This window comes from Eubalaena glacialis, chromosome 1 (assembly GCF_028564815.1).
Source record: "Eubalaena glacialis isolate mEubGla1 chromosome 1, mEubGla1.1.hap2.+ XY, whole genome shotgun sequence".
Lineage (NCBI taxonomy): Eukaryota > Metazoa > Chordata > Mammalia > Artiodactyla > Balaenidae > Eubalaena > Eubalaena glacialis.
This window is the reverse complement of record NC_083716.1, coordinates 189234411-189240410: the sequence shown is the minus strand read 5'-3', so window position 1 is coordinate 189240410 and position 6000 is coordinate 189234411.

The following is a 6000-nucleotide window of genomic DNA, read 5'->3' as shown; positions in this document are numbered from 1 at the left end:
ATGATTTCATGTTCTTTCTTCTTTCTTGACCTCAACTTGTTTTTAAATCAGATTGCTTTAAAAAGAAGACTAAAGAGGATGGACCTAGAGATTATCATACTAAGTGAAGTAAGCCAGACAGAGAAAGACAAATATCATATGATATCGCTTATGTATGAAATCTAAAAAAATGATACAAATGAACTTATTTACAAAACAGAAATAGACTCACAGACATAGAAAACAAACTTATGGTTACCAAAGGGGAAAGGGGTAAGGGAGGGATAAATTAGGGTTTGGGATTAAAATATACACATACTATGTATAAAATAGATAACCAACAAGAACCTACTGTATAACACAGGAAACTATGCTCAATATCTTATAATGACCTATAATGGAATGTAAAATAAAGAATATATATGTATAACTAACTCACCTTGCTGTACACCTGAAACTAACACAACATTGTAGATCAACTATATTTCAATTAAAAAAAAACTAAAGAAAGTTTCCCTTTAGTTGAAAAAAAAAAAAAGAATTTAAGTGTACTAGCTTTGGAATTACACACTAGGTTTAAATCCTAACTCTGTCATGTACTAGCTGTAGAGCTCAATCTCTCCTACGTTAGTTTCCTTACTGATAAAATGTGTACCATTATTGAAATACTAATGCAAGATTGACAGACAATATATGTCTGGAAAAAGCACTTGAAAATAGTGTCCATTAAATATAGTTTAAAATGCATCAAAATCTTATTAGTAAAACTGTGGGACTTACATAACAGACAGATGGAGCAATAAAACAGCACAGATGCTTCAGGGACAAAATACCAGTATATATAAAAATATATTGTTTGATAAAGGCTGCAGTACAAATCAGTGAGGGCAGAAGAAAAATTTCAACAAATGGTTCCGTGCTTTGGGTGAAATCTTTGGAAAAAATTAGCTAGATGTGTACTTTTCATATAAATTCCATATAAATTAGATCATTAAATAAAATAAAACTGTTAATCAATTAGAATAAAATTGAAGTCATTAAGTATTGGATATCAATATGGGGAAAAGGCTCCAAGGCAAAAGAACAATAGCAGAACAACAGAGAATAAATTGACAGATTTGACTACATAAAAATTAGGTCTAAATGACACCAAAAAAAATTATGAAAAGTAAATTACAAATGGTAAACAAGAAAAATACTTTCATCATTCATAAGCCAAAGGTTAATATAAATACCTAAAGAACATTTACAAATCAGTAATAAAAATTGTAAACTCTGTAAGAGAAAAATGAACAAAAAGTGGAGCAAGTATTTTGTTAAAGTGGTACGAAGAGCCAAAAAAAAAGTTAATACGAAAAAATCTCAATAACCAATTTAAAAACACATTTTTGCTTATCATATTGGTAAATAATTTGAAAGAAAAATAGGTAATATTCATTATTAGTTAGTGTACCCTGAGATTGGAGCATTCACAGATTGCAGATGAGGGATTAAATTTGAGTAAATGTTAAGGAACTAATACTAGATTTATAAGCCTTGACACAATATTTTTTCTATACAAATTTATCTTAAGAAATAGGGTTCTAACAGCTGTTGGGGAAAGGTTGTGGTAGAGAGAATGGCAAGAAGGGGTTAATATTGAGTTATTACCAGGGATAGAACTGAACGTACTTGGAGAGTGGGAGTGGGACATGAAGGACAAGTAGGAGCCAAGAACAAAATTTCCTGAATATTAAAAAATACATACAACAATTGTATAAAATTTAAAATAATACAAAAAAATCCAAAAAAGCAAAATAAAAATGAAAGTTGTTTTTTAAAAATGAAAGTGCCAGTTTACATGGAAATTTGGAGGAAAAGCTGGTTTGAAATAGATGATAAGTTAATTTTTAAACAAGTTGAATGTGTGCCAACAGGGTATTAAAGATATATTCAAGTATCTCCCTTAGTTTTTATTATGTAATATATGAGCATAGTAAAAAAAATAAGAAGATGGAATAGGAGAGAAAGTTACACAATATCAAATTTCCCACTGACTTTCCTATAACTACTACAAGTCCTACTCTTCATTAGTAGCCACCTTGAATTCTCATTTACTTCCTCTGGTGATCAATTCCATATTCGTGGAACTCAAACCTCGATATTTTGATCTATCAACATCAAATATTACTTGATGTCTTCATACTTTGAGAGACCAGGAACTTGTCCTCTCTTCCTAATTTTCTTAAGTTGACTTATTACTTTTGGATCCTATTGGTAACAATTGTAACATATTATATGTACACTTCTGTAACAAGTTTACACTTAAACTTCTATGTCTTGATTGATCAGCTTCAGACAATATTGTTGAAATCCCTCAATATAAACTGAGTGTATCAGTGATTATAAACTTTCCTCCACCTCTCATCCCCCTGTTTTTCTCCTAATATCTAGAAGCTATACTATCACTTTTATTAAGGTTTAGAACATTTATATTTTATTCTGTAAATATAATAAAATAATTCGTATTTTGCCTAGAGGTTGAATTCTGAAAACTTAAACTGATAAGTAGCATTTGATAATTTTATAATTATGTAACTATTATTGATGTAGAATATACTACATATTTAGGACCCACTGAGAAAGAAATAGAATTCCTTTTTCTTTGCTTTTTAAACAACTTTATTGAGATATAATTTGCACACCATAAAATTCATCCCTTTAAACTATACCATTTCAAGATATTTAGTAAACTTACCAAGTGATACAATCTTCATCATAACCCACCAATATTTTCATCACCCCAGTAAGGTCCCTCATGTCCATTTACAATTAATCCCCTTTCCTACCCGCCAGCCTCAGGTAAACATTAATCTACTTTCTGACTCTATAGATTTGCCTTGTCTGGTTTCTTTCTCTTAGAAAAATGGTTTAAGATTTAAACATGTTGTTGGGACTTCCCTGCTGGTGCAGTGGTTAAGAATCTGCCTGCCAATGCAGGGGACACAGGTTCGAGCCCCGGTTTGGGAAGATCCCACATGCCGCGGAGCAGCTAAGTCCATGCGCCACAACTACTGAGCCTGTGCTCTAGAGCCCGTGAGCCACAACTACTGAAGCCTGCGTGCCTAGAGCCCACGCTCCGCAACAAGAGAAGCCACCGCAATGAGAAGCCCACGCACCGCAACGAACAGTAGCCCCTGCGGGCCGCAACTAGAGAAAGCCTGTGTGTAGCAACGAAGACCCAATGAGCCATAAATAAATAAACAAACAAACAAACAAATAAATAAAAAGATTTATACATGCGGTAGCATGTGCCACTATTTCATTCCTTTTTATTGTTAGATAGTATTCCTTTGTTTTGATTTACAATATTTTGTTAGTCATTCATCAGTTGATGGACATTTGAGGTGTTTACATTTTTTGGATATTATGAATAACTCTGCTATGAACATTTGTGTGCAGGTATTTGTGTGAACTTATATTTTTTATTTCTCTTAGGTTGATACCTAGGAAATCTAATTTTGTATTTTTCTACACCAGTCTACACAAAGGAAAATGTCCCAATTATCAAGAGCATCTGGAGTTTTTTTTTCCTATATGTCATTAATTACTTTGAATCATTCTATATTTTACAGTCTAACCTCGGCTTTTTTGTTCAGATTTTTTTTCCCTCTAGAGATTTAATTTTTAAATTAATATGTCAAAAATACTAAAAGGTATAAAGATATTACCCACAAACCTGCATATTTACACCCTGCTTAAGAAATAAAATACTTCCAGAACACTTGAGGAACCTTATGGATTTCACCTCAGTAGCATCTCCCTCTCTTCTTTCCAGAGATTACCATTATCCAGAGTTTATCATCTTTATGCATTTAAAAAAAAACCTTTTACTAACTATATATGTATTTCTCAATTAGTTAAAAAAACAAACAAACAAATATTTATGCTGTTTAAATTCCTACTGGACCTGATTTTTTCTCAACATTTATTTTTGTGAGATTTACCTATATGTATAGTTTTTTGTTTTGTTTTGTTTTGTTTTTTACTGAAAGTCATACATTTTCATTGCCATGTTATATTCCATTTTGTGAATATGCCAACATTTACCCATTTTTCAGTTAATTGGAAGTTAAGTAGTTAAATTTTATTTTTTTTTGGGTGGGGGCACTATAATCATTCTTTGTCACTGACCCATGAATGTTTTCTATCAGCATCCAGGAAACTCAGAAACCACCACAGTTCTTAACATCTTATTTTATTTATTAATAATATATATCAATTTTATTGACCTTTTCAAAGAGCCAACCTTTTATTTCATTGGTTGTCTCTATTGTTTTTCTGTTTTCTATTTCATTGATTTCTGCTCTGATATTTATTTTCTTATTTTTAACTTATTTTGTGTTTAATTTGCTCATCCTCTTCAAGTTTTTTAATGTGGATCCTGAGGTCATTAATAGGAGAGCTTTGTTTATTTTTAAAACAGTAATATAGTGCTATAAATTTCCCCATAGGTACTGCTTTGGCTACATCTCACAGATTTTAATATGTTGTGTTTTCATCCTCATTCAGTTCAGAATACTTTCTAATGTCCCTTTTATTTTCTTCTTTGACCTGTGGATTATTTAAAAGTGTATTATTTAGTTTCCAAGTATTTGGGAATTTTCCAGAGATCTTTGTTAGTGATCTCTAATTTAATTCCACTGGGGTCAGAGAACATACTTGGTATGATTTGAATCCTTTTAATATTATTGAGACTTGTTTTATGGCCCAGAATGGGGTTTCCCTTGGTAAATATTCAATGTGTGCACTTTAAAATAATGTGTATTTTGCTGTGTGGAGTATACTATAAATGTCAATTATTCAAGTCTATTGATAGTGTTGTTCAGATCTTTTATATCCTTAATGGGTTTCTCTCTACATGTTTTATCAGTTTTTTAAAGTGAGGAGTATCAAATATCTGACCATTTGACTGTAATTGTGAATTTGTGTACTTCTCCTTAGAGTTGCATTATTTTTGCTTCATGTATTTGAAGCTCTGTTATTATGTGCATCTTCATTTTGACACCTTCATTTTATATAGGCATTCCTGTGCATTCAAAAGTATATTTATTATTATATTCCCAATATTTGAAAAGTTTTTTAGCCTGGAAAATTTCAGAATATCTAATCTGCCATATTATTAAAAATTTATATCTTTTCTGGATTTTTTTCTTGTCAATTAAAACATAATGTGCTCTTATTTAATCAATAAAATAATTAATGTTTTTAGTTTGTTGAGATTCTTGATAAATTTAATCCAATTTTTTTTCTTGAAGTCATCCTTTCGGATCCCTTTGGTTTCTTGTTTTAATTTGAACTAATTTCTTCTTAACCCTTCTTCACAGATGTAAACCTTGGATTTTGTTTTTAATCTCCATGGCTAGGTTAGGTACATGCCTCTGATTTTAGTCAATAATTACTTTTTTGATTTTGAGGTGTACTGACTCATGTAATTATTTTAGAAGAGTATTTGAGTGATATGTTCTTTGAATTTGGTGCTTCTGAATATGTCATCATTTATCTTTGTCATTTTGTTATAGTTTGCTGGGTGTGGAATTCTGAGTTTAAAACTATTTGCCCTTTAATTCATTACATGGTGCCATATAACCTTAATATAAAAACCAATAAAGTTAGTACCACAAACATTTAGAAAAATTTCACTTATGGATCAGGATATAAACTTTCTAAACAAAATGAACATCAGCAATGTATTAAAAACAATAACACTCTATGAAAAATCATTTGGGAAACACTAGTTCATGATCAGTGAACCAACTGAAATAAATAATTATCAATATATTACAATCTAAAGGAGAAAAGTCATGCAACTGTATCAATAACAATAAATGCTAACAATTTAATAGGGCGGTTACCATGTGCCAGATGCTGTTCTAAATTCTTTATGCATAGTAACTCATTTAATCCTTATATCAACCTTATGAGGAAGGTGATATTATTATGCTCCTCTACACATGAGAAGACAGACACATAATAGTAACT